At 40.2% G+C, this 17977-nt stretch overlaps 1 pseudogene; it reads left to right on the forward strand.

The window, feature by feature from the left end:
- Positions 1–245: 245 nt before the first annotated feature.
- Positions 246–657, forward strand: LOC148003247 (ubiquitin-ribosomal protein eL40 fusion protein pseudogene; annotated as a pseudogene).
- The last annotated feature ends 17320 nt before the right edge of the window (positions 658–17977 follow it).

Here is a 17977-nt window from a genome sequence, read left to right on the forward strand (position 1 = left end):
CAATTAAAAAAAAAAGTCTATTCAGTCCCAAATCAAAGGACACCTGCCTGTTAAGAGCAAACAGTGAGGATCCAGGTAAATTTATATAAAATGCAAATTATAGCAGCCCTCAACAAACACTGAGAAGTCAACAAAATTATCTAAGTATTAAAAAGGAAAAACAAAACAAACAAACAAACAAAAAACCCCAAAAACCCCAAACCACTCTTTCTCTTCAGCAAGGTGGCCAAGTGGCAGATGCCAACATGCAGATCTTCATGAAGACCCTAATGGGCAAGACCATTACTCTTGAGATTGAGCCCAGTGACACCATCAATAATGACCCAAGACAAGGAAGGCATCCCACCGACCAGCAGAGCTGATATTCGCTGGCAAACAGTTGGAGGATGGCCACACCCTGTCCAACTACAACATCCAGAAAGAGTCCACCTTGCACCTGCTGCTGCGTCTGCACAGTGGCATCATCGAGTCATCCTTTTGTCACCTTGTCCAGAATTACAATTGTGACAAGATGATCTGCCACAAGTGCTACTCATGCCTGCATACAGTGTAGTCAACTGCTACAAGAAGTTCGGCCACACCAACCACCTGAGCACCAAAGAAGAAGGTCAAATAAAGCTGGGGCCATACCTGGCCTGTGACTCTGTGACCAAATAAAATCCATTGACTGGGGCAAAGAGAGAGAAAGAGAAAGAGAAAGAGAAAGAGAGAGAGAGAGAGAGAGAGAGAGAGAGAGAGAGAGAGAGAGAGAGAGATATCAAGCTGGGCACAGGACTTAAACCCTAGCATTCAGAGACAGAGGGCAAGCACATCTCTGTAAGTCTGAAGGCAGCCCGGTCTACAAAGTGAGTTCCAGGACAGCCAGGGCTATACAGAAAACCCTGACTCAGTAAACAAAACAAAATTCTGACAATTAGCTTTCCTGTGTAAAACCATTATGACTCTTTAGCATATCCAACAAAAATTCATGTATTGGTGGCAAGAAAATTCACTGTTAACTATGAATACTCTATCCTGGTACAGCACACCAGACAAACCCACATCATGGAAAACAGCTGTGTAAGAAATATAGTAAGACCCACATTTAAACAAATAACATTATTGGATTTTGTACTAAAAATTGAGACCTTACGAGTAAACTGTAGTGGTTTGGCTTGATGCTGCTTGTATATTATTGTTCATATTGGTTCCTCAAGAGGGGTTGCCCCCACCCCACAAGCAGAGCATCATGTACTTAGGTGATGCTATGTGAACCTTCTCTCCACTTTAATAGGTCAAATAAAAGGTTAGAGCCTATGATTGGGTAGTGGATAGGAAAGGTGGGACTGGAGGCTCAGGAGGGAGTGGCAGGTAGAAGGAGAAAAAGAGAGAAGGAAGAGGAGAGAAGGAAGCTCCTATGCACCAGAATATGTGGCTGGGAGAAACCAGAAGTAATAAGAAGTCTTAGAATTGGGAAATAAGTTAGTATTGTATTAGATATGCCCAATCTATGCATATAACTTATAATTAAAATATTTGAATTGTGTGTCTTTTACATGGGTTGTTAGGGTTGGAAATTTTAGTAACAAATTGACAAACCCATGTCTGGCTTAGAACTGAAGTAACCCGATATGGAAATCCACCCCCATCCACTCAATATTAACAACTAGGGCTTCACTCTAAAGCTGCTTCAGGGTGGAAATTAAGCATGAGTCTAAAGGGTGTACAGAGAGCTAACTGAGAGGCTCCCTGCCCAAGCCCCAAGCAAACCTAGGCAACCAGAGGTAGCACACCAGCCCTGAGTTGGGACACAAGGTGGTGCCAATGCTACAACATAGTTGGGGTTCCCTGAGTCTGAGAGGAAAAAAAAAAGGACGGGAAGTCTAGTTTGCCTGAGATGAGGCCTTCACAACTGAAAATTAGCAACTGAAATCACAGCAGGTATCTTTCCAAAGCTTTCTCACAGATAACAATGGGCTGATCTAGGCATCTCTCTCCCAAGTCAACCTTCCCCTGCACACTTTGATTCCCGACATCCCTCCACTTCTAAACAGGGCACAGGACACAGGCAGCAAGACCAGGTCTCTCATCTGCTTACACTGCAGGCTGTGTAAGATCAATACACAGGCTGAAGGCTATACAGGACAGTCAAAAGACCTAAAGGGCTCAAAACACAAAAGCCAAGGGTCTTTGTACAGTCAGCCCCTCCCTACTAGTGAAAGAAACCGAAAGGACCTTAATGTCCTAAAACCAGAAGGGAACAAAGATAAAAGAAACTTCAGACCAAGTATAAGAATTAAAAAGGTACCACTGCAATCTGTTCCACCTTCGCTTTTTCCCACATAAGGTGCTATAGAGAATTGAAGAGTTTCTTAAGTAGTGAGTATAAAAAGCAGTGATTTTGTTTTTAACATTCTTAGCTTCTCAGAGTATATATGACCAAAGTCTGCCAAGGTATGTTAAAGAAAATTTTTGCATTTTCTATAGGCTAACTCTAAAAGCTGTACCAGGATCCACTCTGAAGTAACACTTTACCAGCAAAACTTGTAATTATAAACAGTATGATCTGCTCTCGTTAAGCAAATATCTTGATTGATTAGTACTTAACTTTAACTCATCGAATAAATAAAATAGTTAGATTCAGTCATCACAGAGACAACAACAGTACAATTAATACAGTAATGAAAATGTAGCTTTACCTTGTGTCTATATAACAAGGAACTATAGTAAGGACTAAAGAGGGCTAATATTCCACATACCTTAAGAGGCATGGACCTGAGCAATTAATTAATTAATTAATTAATTAGCCATGGACCCAGAGAAACAAGGTGAATTCATCTAAACCAGTATGAAGACAACCAGGCAATCAAGCACAGTGATATATGAAGAGATCTTAAATGACAAATATGTATCAGTCAACTACATGGATTCAAAAAATGACACTGACATACATATTGACAGCAATTTGCTGTCAATTGGGGGCAAACATACACAACTATGACCATCAAGAAGACTCAAAATTAAGAAAAATTTGGGTAGTAGTACTCAATAAAGAAAGACAAGTGCTAAAATGATCAGAAAGGAATAAATCTAGATTGGGTAAATGAAAGCTCTGAAAGAAATTATTTGGAATAAAAAAAAGAAAATAAAATTAAATAAATAAATAAATAATTGGGGGCCAGAAACAGATGGAACAATCTCACTGGGCAAAAAAAAGTAGGTGAGTAGGTGTCTTACAGTTTTATTGCTGTGAAGAGACACTGTTACTGAGTCAACTTTGATAAGGAAAACTGACATTGGGCTGGCTTACACTCTCAGAAGTTTAGTCCATTATCGCCATGGTGGGAAGCACGGCAGCATTCAGGGAGGCATCATGCTGGATAAGGAGCTGAGAGTTCTACATCTTCATCTGAAGGCAGGAGCAGGAGACTGTGTCGACACTGATCATAGCTTGAATATAAAGACCTCACAGCCCACTTTCCCAGTGACCCACTTCCTCCAACATGGCCACACATACTCCAACAAGGCCCCACCTCCTAATAGTGCCACTCCTTATACGACAAGGATTCAAGCATATGAGCCTATGGTGGTCATTCCTATTCAAATCACCACAGCAGATAAGTCTTCAGTCAGGGAGTTCATAGCTAAAACTATAAAAAAATTAAAATTTCCAGATATCTTCACCAACCCACAAGACAAACTACTCATTCATTCCAGAGACTAGACCCAGGAAGAGTAGATAGAGCTGGTAGAAGAGGCAACCAATACAAAGGGGTAACTCCCTGGTACCCTTTCTAGACTGACAATTATGGCCCTTTCTTGACCTTCTTTGACAAATCTAAAAATGTTCTCTGCTATGGATGTACCCTTTCTCAAGCAAGAAAAAAGAGATCTTTCTCTAGGAAAACACAAGCATGCACCCCAAAGGGCCAACCCTAATCCTGAGTTCCTGCATGAAGACCCTGAGAGATGAAGTGAAGCCTGGGATACTTGTACAGACTCCAAGGTGTTGGAAGCGCCAAAGCTGTGATTTCTGCCAGGGAGAGTTGCTTACATGGGATAGAACCAGCCTGGAAGAGATGTATTTTACAGGCAGAAAGATGGAGGGATGGTGCCATCTAAGCCTCTCATATCAGATATTAAGCTAGAGCACTGGTTCTCAACCTTCCTAATGCTGTGACCCTTCAATACAATTCCTTGTGTTGTGGTGAACCCCAACCATAAAATTATCTTTGTTGCTACTTCATAACTGTAATTTTGCTACTGTCATGAATCATAATGTAAATATATGTTTACAGATGGTCTTAGGGAGCCCCTGTAAATGGGCCATGACCCACAGGTGGGAAGTCTGACCTAGGGGACTTGATGTTTACATGCTGACTTATAAGTCTTTCTTGGTCCAGTGTTTTCTGACTATGCCCCCATTCCTCCTTTTAGGAAATAGTGATATATATTTTTCCATTGTATGTTAAAATTAATTCACTTTTTGAATTCACAGGGTTTTATTGAGACTGTGGGAGACCATGAGGACTTCTGAAGTAGGATTAAATATACTTTGTATTATAACAATGGCCTTTGGAGCCTGGGAGGGAAATGTGGTGGTTTGAATGAGAATATCTCCCATAGGCTCAAATGTATGAACCCTGGTGGTGACTTTACAGGCTATACCTTGCTAGGGGCTAGCATTGAGGCTAGTGTATAGACTAGCCCCAATTCCTGTCCACTCTCTCTGCTTCATATTTGGGGTTTAACATGTGATCTCTCAGCACCCTGCCATGATGGTCTCATGGAAGCCCAACCAAAATAAACTCTTCCATAAACTGGCTTGGTCATGGTATTTCATCATAGCAACAGAAAAGCAAATAAGTCAGACTATAAGTAATTGAAGATTAAAACAAAATTTTCTTAATCTTAAAAAGTTCATGATAAAATTGGACACAAAACCAGTAAAAAGCACTCAACATCTCTACCCATTAATATAGATAGCACTTCCTCTAAATATTGCAGTGTCCCATCCTTCTGCTTAACAGAACAAACGGTTCCTCCAGCTTCTAGAATAAGGCAGCCAGGTGCTCATCCTACAACCAAGAAAAGACATTCCAATAAACAGCAGGTACAACTCCCTGCCACAAAAATAACTTTAAAGTCCCAGCACACTTACAAATACAATTTCATGTTTTTTTACACTGTTTTGATTAGTTTGCTTCTTTTCCTCCATCTTTATTAACTTGGGTATTTCTTATTTACATTTCAATTGTTATTCCCTTTCCTGGTTTCCAGGACAAAATCCCCGTAACCCCTCCCACTCACCTTTCATATTGGTGTTCCCCTCCCCATCCTCCCCCCATTATGACCCTCACCCCAACAATCACATTCACTGGGGATTCAGCCTTGGCAGGACAAGGGCTTCCCCTTCCACTGGTGCTCTTACTAGACTATTCATTGCTACCTATGCAGTTGGAGCACGGGGACAGTCCATGTATACTCTTTGGGTACTGGCTTAGTCCCTGGAAGCTCTGGTTGGTTGGCATTGTTGTTCATATGGGATCTCAAGCCCCTTCAAGCTTTTTAAGTCCTTTCTAAGATTCCTTCAATGGGGGTCCCATTCTCAGTTCAGTGGTTTGCTGCTGGCATTCGCCTATGTATTTGCTGTATTCTGGGTGTGTCTCTCAGGAGAGATCTAAATCCAGTTCCTGTCAGCCTGCACTTCTTTCCTTCATCCATCTTATCTAGTTTGGTAGCTGTATATGCATGGGCCACATGTGGGGCAGGCTCTGACTGGGTGTTTGTTCAGTTTCTATTCTAAACTTTGCCTCCCTATTCCCTCCCAAGGGTTATCTTCTTTCCATTTTAAGAAGGAGTGAAGCATTCGTATTTTGGTCATCCTTCTTGGGTTTCATGTGTTCTGTGCATCTAGGGTAATTCAAACATTTGGGTTAATATCCACTTATCAATGAGTACATACCATGTGTATTTTTCTGTGATTGGCTTACCTCACTCAGGATGATATTTTCCAGTTCCATCCATTTGCCTATGAATCTCATAAAGTCATTGTTTTTGATAGCTGAGTAGTATTCCATTGTGTAGATGTACCACATTTTTTTGTATCCATCCCTCTGTTGAAGGGCATCTGGGTTCTTTCCAGCTTCTGGCTATTATAAATAAGGCTGCTTTAAACAGAGTGGAGCATGTGACTTTGTTATATGTTAGGGTATCTTTTGGGTATCTGCCCAAGACAGTTATAGCTGGTTCCTCAGGTAGTTCAATGTCCAATTTTCTGAGGAACCTCCAGACTGATTTCCAGAATGGTTTTACCCGTCTGTAATCCCACCAACAATGGAGGAATGTTCCTCCTTCTCCACATCCTCACCAGCATCTGCTGTCACCTGAGTTTTTGATCTTAGCCAGTCACTGGTGTGAGGTGGAATCTCAGGGTTGTTTTGATTTGCATTTCCCTTATGACTAAAGAAGTTGAACATTTCTTTAGGTGTTTCTCAGCCATTCAGCATTCCTCAGTTGTGAATTCTTTGTTTAGCTCTGAACCCTATTTTTTAATACGGTTATTGTCTCCCTGCAGTCTAATTTCATGAGTTCTTTGTATATTTTCATACAAGCCCTCTATTGATCATAGGATTAGTAAAAATCTTCTCCCAATCTGTTGGTTGCCATTTTTTCCTTACAACTGTGTCCTTTGCCTTATAGAAGCTTTGCAGATTTATGAGATCCCCTTTGTCGATCTTAGAGCATAAGCTATTGGTGTTTTGTTCAGGAAATTTTCTCCAGTGCCTATGTGTTTGAGGTTTTTCCCCACTTCTTCTTCTATAAGTTTGGGTGTATCTGGTTTGATGTGGAGGTCCTTGATCCACTTGGACTTAAGCTTTGTACAGGGTGATAAGAATGGATAGATCTGCATTGTTCTACATGCTTACCTCCATTTGAACCAGCACCATTTTCTGAAAATGCTATCTTTTTTCCTTGGCTCCTTTGTCAAAAACTTAAGTGACCATAGGTGTGAGGGTTCATTTCTGGATCTTCAATTCTATTCCACTGGTCTAACTGTCTGTCTCTATACCAATACCATACAGTTTTTATCACTATTGCTCTGTGATACTGCTTGAGTTCAGGGATAGTGATTTCCCCGGAAGTCTTTTTATTGTTGAGAATAGTTTTAGCTACCCTGGGCTTTTCTTTATTCTGGACGAATTTGAAAGTTGTTCTGTCTAACTCCATGAAGAATTGGCTTGGAATTTTGATGGGGATTGCATTGAATCTGCAGCAGTCATTAAAAGTCTCCCAATCAAAAAGAGCCCAGGTCCAGATTGGTTCAGTGTAGAATTCTATCAGACCTTCATAGAAGACCTCATACCAATACTATCCAAACTATTCCATGAAATTGGAACAGGTGGAGGACTACTGAATTCCTTCTATGAAGCCACAATTACTCTTATACCTATACCATACAAAGACCCAACAATGAAAGAGAACTTCAGACCAATTTCCTTTATGAATATCAACACAAAATACTCAGTAAAATTCTTGCAAACCGAATCCAGGACCATATCAAAACAATCATCCATCATGATCAAGTAGGCTTCATTCCAGAGATGCAGGGACGGTTTAACACACGAAAAAGCATCAACATAATCCACTATATAAACAAACTGAAAGATAAAACCACATGATCATTTCATTAGAGGCTGAGAAAGCATTTGACAAAATACAACACCCCTTGGTGATTAAGTTCCAGAAAAGAACAGGAATTCAAGGCCCATACCTAAAGATAGTAAAGCCATATACAGCAAACCAGTAGCTAGTATTAAACTAAATGGAGAGAAACTTGAAGCAATCCCACTAAAATCTGGGACTAGACAAGGCTGCCCACTCTCTCCCTACTTATTCAATATAGTTCTTGAAGTTCTAGCCAGAGCAATCAGACAACAAAAGGAGATCAAAGGGATACAGATTGGAAAAGAAGAAGTCAAAATATCATGTTTGCAGACAATATGATTGTATACTTCAGTGATCCCAAAAGTTGCACCAGAGAACTACTAAACCTGATAAACACCTTCAGCAAAGTGGCTGGGTATAAAATTAACTCAAACAAATCAGTAGCCTTCCTCTACACAAAAGAGAAACAAGCAGAGATAGAAATTAGGGAAATGACACCCTTCATAATAGTCCCAAATAATATAAAATACCTCGGTGTGACTCTAACCAAGCAAGAGAAAGACCTGTGTGATAAGAACTTCAAGCCTCTGAAGAAAGAAATTGAAGAAGATCTCAGAAGATGGAAAGATCTCCCAAACTCATGGATTGGCAGGATTAATATAGTAAAGATTAGTTTGCCTTTAAAGTCAAGCTATAGGTGACAACTAGTGGTATACTTTGTCCAAACTGCAAACAACTTACTTTTACTGATTAGTAAATTTTATATGTTCTTTGTATTTTTCAAAAATTAGAAACATAAAAAGAAAATGTTTTGCTATATACAGATGATTAACTAATAACACTATGTACTAGATACTTATATGTTTTTCCTAATTCTCAGTATTACTAGCAATGCTGAGCTAAACAAAAATATATTGAATTGTTCTGTGCAAGAATATCTACTTCCTCTGAACAAAATTTTTGAGAGTAAAATTAACTTTAAAGGTTAGAATTTTTGAGCAGTGAAAATATATTCTACCTGAAGCCATATTGGAAACTAAAATGAACAAAAATTATCTGGATATGTAAACATCTTTATTCATTAAAACACAGCGCTTTTCCCAGCCATGATTTTCGGATTTCCTCCTCCAACAACACCACCTCATGGTAGGTGGAGATTCTGTATGGGGAGAAAACAATAAGTCAGTTTTATACCATAACGTACTCTTCATTGATATTTTATCAAGGGAAATGGGAAATTTGAAAACTCAAATGTCCAATTAACGAAAGACAAAAGTATAATCCCAAGTGAACCTTATCAAAATGTGTTATTTTCAGGTTGCTTTATCAGTGCAGTCTGTCCAGAGAACATCCTCCCTACACTTTTAGTCTCATATTTAAACACTTTCAAACTTTCTACTTGTAATCGGGGTCAATGGGGAATCTATGCCCTCCTGAATAACACTTAACATCCACTTTGCATAAAACATCAATAAATCCAACTGTCATTTACTTGTTACCATTAATTGGTTAAACAATCTACTAAAATATTCCCTTCATCATCTGACCTAAAATGACTCTTAAACTGTGTCATACAAGCCACTCAAGAAAACACACATAGTATAACGTATCTGCTAAACAAAATGCACCCCTAAGAAGTTCATAAAAAGATCTACATAAGCGACTTGTTAGTGTGATAACAAATTTAATACATGAGGTTGAAACGAAATACATAAAGGAGTATTACTTACTGCAGACCCATGCCAAGATGTGCTCTTGAGAAATTATTACATGCAAGAGATCAGGGGTAAGAAGGATTGGGGAGGGGTGAGGGCCTGGAGACTGGGTAGAAGCAGGCAGACAAGAGCAGAGCCATGAGGGCAGAGAAGGGAAGACAAGGTCAGAGGACAGAAAACACTGGCATTCTTAATGCAACACTTAACTGTACTCTACAACACCAAGATTACCAGATCCTAGCATGTCTCAAGATTCCAGCTTAGGGACTAACTTGTCAGCTAGTTAAGTCATTGTTGGATCAAAAGAGGCACAAAGTTAAATTTTTCTAGGTACAAGTTAGGCCACCACTGCATTAACTTTCATAAATTAATGCAACATTTACATCGCTTTCTGTAATTCTCTAAGATTATATCAAAGACTATTATATGAAGCCTTCACTATCAAAGTCAAACAAGCTTTGGTAAGATTTATAAGAATCTTTAATCTTAAAACATATTTTATCCACACACATGACTTCTAGTTTTTGAAAAGCCTTTTGATTTGGTTTCTCTTTCTGACATTTGTATTAACAACATATTATATACATGAAAAATGGCTAAAGACACATGGACATTGTCAGCTAAGTCCTAGGAGTGAGAAAGACAATTTAAATGTTTTAGGGGCCTATGTAAAAGGCCCTGAGAATAAATTACTAATTCTGTGGACTTTGCTCTTAAATTTGCTCTAGGCGGGTAACAGGGTGTTCCATGGTGTGTTCCTTATCAAGCCCAGAATTGCCAGATGTATCTCATTAATTCTCCTTAAGAGGTTTATTTGCTAGTCTTCATCCCTTAAGAGCCAAAGAAATTCCTATTGCATAATGGCTGGTTCAAAGAAACTCTGAATCTATACACGTACTTTTAACAGCAAATGATTTGAACATTCTGCTAATGTGTATGTGGCAGTCATTAAATGTAACAACATGTAGTCATATGCATGAGAATGTCCTCACAGACTCAGATATTTAGACACTTAGCTGGTGGTGCTGTTTGGAAGGGATTAAGAGGTATGGCCTTGCTGGAAGAAGCATGTCCCAGGAGGGAAGCTTGGAGAGGTAAAGAATGTTCTTTGTCCAGTCTGCTCTCTCTGCTTCTGCTCACCACCATGCTTCCCATCAAGATGTCTATTAAACTATAAACAAAGTTACTTTCTCATGGGAAAAGCAAAAGGAAGGTCTCTTCCTCAGGTTTGCAGCTTACTTGGCAGAGCACCAGGATTCTCTGCTTGAGAAAGTCTGCTTCCTTGGTCTCAGTTTGCTTAGAATGACAAAACGCTGTAGGTTTCCTGCAAGCTGGCAAGCTGGGAACAGTGTCCTCCTGCCATTTCTCTACAAATAATAGAATATATCTTCAAACTTAAAGTCAGGTATGGTGTATTACACCTTTACGTTCAGTGTCTGGGAGGTACAGTGAGGAGAATCAGAAGTTCAAGGCCAGCCCTATCTATATAATGAACTCAGGACCAGCCTCAACTACAGAACCCTAGTCTCAGTTCTTAAAAAAATGAACAAATGAAAGAAAAATTAGTGAGAAGTAAAAAATAATAACAATTCATTTGATTATTCATTTAAGAGCACGGTATGCTCACTAAAAATTCTGCTGTGAAAAGCCAGTGAGAAAATCCTTATTGATGGTGTAACAAGGAGTTTATCAATCAAGTCTGACACTGCGAAAGATGCTAAGGCTATGGATATGCATCAGGGGTGCAGCACTCGCCTGTCATTGAAGAGGCTGTGGGTTTGGTGTCAATAATTAAGGAAAAACGCAAAACCAAGCAAGCCCCACAAGAAACTAAAACTATGTTTTCTATAAAAAGTTGTCCCAAGGCAAGGTCACTTCCCAAGTAGTGGAAATTAGTGAAATAATTATCTCAAGAGAACAAAATTTACAAATACCTGCTACTTCTCCCCAATGGGATTCTTTCCTCTCTGAGAATAATCTGTCAACTCCAGAGGAGTGGCTGAAGAGCAGCCATAATTTTAACAAACACCACACGAAAGGAATGAGAACTGGAGTTGAAGAATCTTCCAAATATACTGATCTCTATATTATCAATAAGAACTGAGGCTGGAGAGATGTCTCGGTGGGTAAGAGCCCTGACTGCTCTTCCAGAGGTCCTGAGTTCAATTCCCAGCAACCACATGGTAGCTCAGATCAGCTCTGTAATGAGATCTGATGCCCTCTTCTGGTGTGTCTGAAGAGAGTGACAGTATACTCACATACATAAGATAAATAAATTAATTAAAAAAAAAAAGAAATAACAAACTAGAAGTAAACAAATCAATTTTTCTGGAAATTAAACCCCCGACAACTTCTACTAAAAGGCCAAATACAAGGCAAGTGATACATTTCTCCACACTTGCATTGATACTCATTGCCCTAATTAGGGTTATTATCACTGTGATGAAACACTGACGCAAGTTGCGGAGGAAAGAGTGTTTGCCTTACACTTCCACATGGTAATCCATCACTGAAGGAACTTGGGACAGGAACCCAAACATGGTAGCAACCTAAAACCAGGAACTGGTACAGTGGTCAACCAGTGGTGCTGCTTACTGGCTTCCTCAGCTTGCTTTCCTATACAGCCCAGGACCAACAGGCCAGGGGCGGCCACACCCACAACAGCCTGGGCCCTCCTATGTAAATCACTGAAATAACACCCTATAAGCTTGATTACAACCTGATCTTATGGGGAGTCATTTTCTTAATCGAGGTTCCCTCCTTTATGATGACTATAGCCTAGATTGAGCTGACATAAACATGGAGAGCATATTCATGTGTACACGTTCATATTTCACTGAAACCAACAAGAATCTTGTTTCACATACTCAAATATTATCATGAAAATATATTAAATTGCCATTAACTGTACATGTGATTGGGTAGCAAAGACTGTTTCAGTCCAGCCAGGACTACATAATGTTGGGGTAGAAATCTCATTTCGCATCCAGACAAACCACAATGGGACAACAAGGTTCCATGTGGAAATGTTTAATGAGAGAAGAGTAGAAGAGGAGAGGAGTAAAGACTGGCCATGAGCATGTGGAGGGAAGGGGGAAGGAGAATGGGAAGAGAAGGGACAAAGAGGAAGAGGGGAAGCAGGGCAAGAACAAAAAGCAAGAAAGGAAGAGAGTAAGAGAATGGGGAGGGGACAAGCAACCCCTTTTACAGTGCCAGGCATACTTGGCTGTTACCAAGTAACTGTGTGGGTGGAGCTTAGACAGAAAACTAACACATAGTGAGAACCTGTTTCCAAGAAATAAAAACAAAAACAAAAAACAAACAAGCAAAATGAACAAAAAAGCTTTTTCCAGGACTGAAGAGATGCTTCAGTAGAGAAGAGAACATAATAATCTTGCAGAGGATCAGAGTTTGGCCAAAGCAAACACATCTAGCAGCTAACAACCACCTGACTCAGCTCCAAGAGCTCAGACACACTCTCTGGATGCCAGCACCTTCATTCACATGTGTGCATACCCACCATTACCACCAAGCAGCTACTACATACACATGCATATTATTAAAATAAAATAAAACATTTTTAATAGAAAAAGTTCTGAAAATTCAGACTCAAACTCTGAACATATATATCACAAATTCTCTCCTAAAAGTAGTATAGGAAAAAACTCCAGCATTTGGACCTCATTGATAGCAAGAAGAACCACGTAGTATGTGGAAAATTACTACAAATCATTTATAGGATTATAATCTATGAGGTGTCATGGTATAAAAGCATAAATTTCTGCTAATCCATAATGATCACCACAAAGAAATAGTTTATCGATATCTCTGTGGTCTTATCTATAGACAGGTTCTCCACTCCACAAGACTTGTCTGTTTATTTAAATAAGACTTTGTCTAAAAGGAAGAGGGCAGTGGATTAGGATACAAATAACATGATGAGGAATAGTTCAAAAAATGAGTTGTTTTCTTCCTGTTCCAAGCAACTTTTGCAATTACAATGTGTCCTCTTTACCATGCTGACTCATTAAGAAGCAATGGTTCTGTACTGACAAGTCATCAATTATAAAGCTAGACTTGTAGGTAAAAACCACCTTGTTTGAGGTGATTGGGTTTCCAAAGCTAATTGTATGGTGTTTGCTCATCTCAGGTGAGCATCAGTGATAAACAGTGTCTAAAAAATAATGCACAAAATAAATCAGCCTACAACTTCTCTGTACTCTGCAGCATTAACAGAGAAACTATCAATGATGATGTCAAAACCTTAAGCTTAAAAGTAAATTAGACATGAACTCATAAATCTACAACACATTATGCCCATCATTTGGGGAATGTCCTCAAAACACTTTAGTGATTTATCACGGGATTCTATCCTGCCAGTGCAGAGCAAAAATCATGTTGGAACAGATTTAGAATCCCTTTGAAAACTATACAAAACATAAAGTTACTTAAAAGAACCATCCAACCGCTACAGAGAGACACAATGGAAAGGATTTACTAATGAAAGACCTCAGCTCAGATCTTAGTCAAAGGACTGCCACCTTCGCTATTATACAGAGTATATTCAAGAGCAGTGAGCCTCAGATCTCTTCACCTATTAACAAGAAATGTGACTGACTAGTGATTAGAAAATCCCCATGTGGGGCCATATGTGGATGTTAGGTAGAGATGTGACCAAAGTAAAGAGAACTGAACATAAATATGTCAAGCAAGGAGGGTTCCATTTTTTAATCCTGTCTTTAGCAGTCTTTTTCTTATTTAAGTTTTAGATTTAAGTTCTGAATAGAGTCTCCTCAAGGTTTAAAAGTAAAAGAGTTTTGAACGGATGAGACTGATTTAAACTAGTCACCTAAAAATAGTGTAAAATTCCTCAGTGTACTTTTGTGTGGGTCCCATGTCCACTCTGCCACAGGGCAAGGCTGCAATAGGCGGGATGTGGGAGATGACTGCACTTAGCCCATCGACCAGTGGTTGTATGGGAGGTCAAGGGACACTGCTCTGGGGGTGATGAAATGTAGTCTGAGGCACAGGACCACTGGAGCTGCCTGAGGGATTGGGAAGGTTCCTTGGGCTTGCAACAAGGCAGGGGCTGTCTGGTCCTTCTGCTCTTAGGCATCCAGGTGCCCCTGAATGCCACAGAAGAGTTGAGAATAGTTGGGGCCCATGGAACTGGATCTAGTCCAGGGCTGAAGAGGAAAGAAGGGGGCTTCTAGCTGGTCCTTTGAGGAGAGGCTTTGGCTTGGTGAGGGGGTGCTTGGTTTGGCTTGGTTGGGGTGGTTGCTATGGTTGGGAGAGCAGGGAGGCCTTCTGCAGGAGATTAGATGCTGGCTCTGTAGTCTAAGGCCTTCTCTGTGGCTCACCATGGCGAATCCCAACAAAAAGAGGCAGTCCATGGTTTTACGATATTTATAGGCATGGTGAAAAGTGAATGATTAAAACCGTACCCTATCTCTCTGCTCCCAGACCCGGTGAGAGAGAAACCCAACCGCCTGGTCAGGTGGGCACTCCTGAGGCTGCAGAGCGGAAGAGACCACCAACACTGCTCACCCCTGCCCACATCCCTGGCCCAAGAGGAAACTGTATAAGGCCTCTGGGCTCCCGTGGGGGAGGGCCCAGGAGCGGCAGGACCCCGCCGGACCCTGAAGGAAACAGACCGGATAAACAGTTCTCTGCACCCAAATCCCGTGGGAGGGAGAGCTAAACCTTCAGAGAGGCGGACAAGCCTAGGAAACCAGAAGAGACTGCTCCCTGCACACACATCTCGGACGCCAGAGGGAAAAGCCAAAGACCATCTGGAACCCTGGTGCACTGAAGCTCCCGGAAGGGGCGGCACAGGTCTTCCTGGTTGCTGCTGCTGCAGAGAGCCCGTGGGCAGCACCCCACGAGCGAACTTGAGCCTCGGGACCACAGGTAAGACCAACTTTTCTGCTGCAAGAAAGCTGCCTGGTGAACTCAAGACACAGGCACACAGGAACAGCTGAAGACCTGTAGAGAGGAAAAACCACACGCCCGAAAGCAGAACACTCTGTCCCCATAACTGACTGAAAGAGAGGAAGACAGGTCTACAGCACTCCTGACACACAGGCTTATAGGACAGTCTAGCCACTGTCAGAAACAGCAGAACAAAGTAACAATAGAGATAATCTGATGGCGAGAGGCAAGCGCAGGAACCCAAGCAACAGAAACCAAGACTACATGCCATCATCGGAGCCCAATTCTCCCACCAAAACAAACATGGAATATCCAAACACACCAGAAAAGCAAGATCTAGTTTCAAAATCATATTTGATCATGATGCTGGAGGACTTCAAGAAAGACATGAACACACTTAGGGAAGCACAGGAAAACATTAATAAACAAGTAAAAGCCTACAGAGAGGAATCGCAAAAATCCCTGAAAGAATTCCAGGAAAACACAATCAAACAGTTGAAGGAATTAAAAATGGAAATAGAAGCAATCAAGAAAGAACACATGGAAACAACCCTGGATATAGAAAACCAAAAGAAGAGACAAGGAGCTGTAGATACAAGCTTCACCAACAGAATACAAGAGATGGAAGAGAGAATCTCAGGAGCAGAAGATTCCATAGAAATCATTGACTCAACTGTCAAAGATAATGTAAAGCAGAAAAAGCTACTGGTCCAAAACATACAGGAAATCCAGGACTCAATGAGAAGATCAAACCTAAGGATAATAGGTATAGAAGAGAGTGAAGACTCCCAGCTCAAAGGACCAGTAAATATCTTCAACAAAATCATAGAAGAAAACTTCCCTAACCTAAAAAAAGAGATACCCATAGACATACAAGAAGCCTACAGAACTCCAAATAGATTGCACCAGAAAAGAAACACCTCCCGTCACATAATTGTCAAAACACCAAACGCACAAAATAAAGAAAGAATATTAAAAGCAGTAAGGGAAAAAGGTCAAGTAACATATAAAGGGAGACCTATCAGAATCACACCAGACTTCTCGCCAGAAACTATGAAGGCCAGAAGATCCTGGACTGATGTCATACAGACACTAAGAGAACACAAATGCCAGCCCAGGTTACTGTATCCAGCAAAACTCTCAATTAACATTGATGGAGAAACCAAGATATTCCATGACAAAACCAAATTTACACAATATCTTTCTACAAATCCAGCACTACAAAGGATAATAAATGGTAAAGCCCAACATAAGGAGGCAAGCTATACCCTAGAAGAAGCAAGAAACTAATCGTCTTGGCAACAAAACAAAGAGAATGAAAGCACACAAACATAACCTCACATCCAAATATGAATATAACGGGAAGCAATAATCACTATTCCTTAATATCTCTCAATATCAATGGCCTCAACTCCCCAATAAAAAGACATAGATTAACAAACTGGATACGCAACGAGGACCCTGCATTCTGCTGCCTACAGGAAACACACCTCAGACACAAAGACAGACACTACCTCAGAGTGAAAGGCTGGAAAACAACTTTCCAAGCAAATGGTCAGAAGAAGCAAGCTGGAGTAGCCATTCTAATATCAAATAAAATCAATTTCCAACTAAAAGTCATCAAAAAAGATAAGGAAGGACACTTCATATTCATCAAAGGAAAAATCAACCAAGATGAACTCTCAATCCTAAATATCTATGCCCCAAATACAAGGGCACCTACATACGTAAAAGAAACCTTACTAAAGCTCAAAACACACATTGCACCTCACACAATAATAGTGGGAGATTTCAACACCCCACTCTCATCAATGGACAGATCATGGAAACAGAAATTAAACAGTGATGTAGACAGACTAAGAGAAGTCATGAGCCAAATGGATTTAACGGATATTTATAGAACATTCTATCCTAAAGCAAAAGGATATACCTTCTTCTCAGCTCCTCATGGTACTTTCTCCAAAATTGACCATATAATTGGTGAAAAAACGGGCCTCAACAGGTACAGAAAGATAGAAATAATCCCATGCGTGCTATCGGACCACCACGGCCTAAAACTGGTCTTCAATAACAATAAGGGAAGAATGCCCACATATACGTGGAAATTGAACAATGCTCTACTCAATGATAACCTGGTCAAGGAAGAAATAAAGAAAGAAATTAAAAACTTTTTAGAATTTAATGAAAATGAAGATACAACATACTCAAACTTATGGGACACAATGAAAGCTGTGTTAAGAGGAAAACTCATAGCGCTGAGTGCCTGCAGAAAGAAACAGGAAAGAGCATATGTCAGCAGCTTGACAGCACACCTAAAAGCTCTAGAACAAAAAGAAGCAAATACACCCAGGAGGAGTAGAAGGCAGGAAATAATCAAACTCAGAGCTGAAATCAACCAAGTAGAAACAAAAAGGACCATAGAAAGAATCAACAGAACCAAAAGTTGGATCTTTGAGAAAATCAACAAGATAGATAAACCCTTAGCCAGACTAACGAGAGGACACAGAGAGTGTGTCCAAATAAACAAAATCATAAATGAAAAGGGAGACATAACTACAGATTCGGAGGAAATTCAAAAAATCATCAGATCTTACTATGAAAACCTATATTCAACAAAATTTGAAAATCTTCAGGAAATGGACAATTTCCTAGACAGATACCAGGTATCGAAGTTAAATCAGGAA

This window comes from Rattus norvegicus, chromosome 9 (genome assembly GCF_021556685.1).
Source record: "Rattus norvegicus strain SHRSP/BbbUtx chromosome 9, alternate assembly SHRSP_T2T, whole genome shotgun sequence".
Lineage (NCBI taxonomy): Eukaryota > Metazoa > Chordata > Mammalia > Rodentia > Muridae > Rattus > Rattus norvegicus.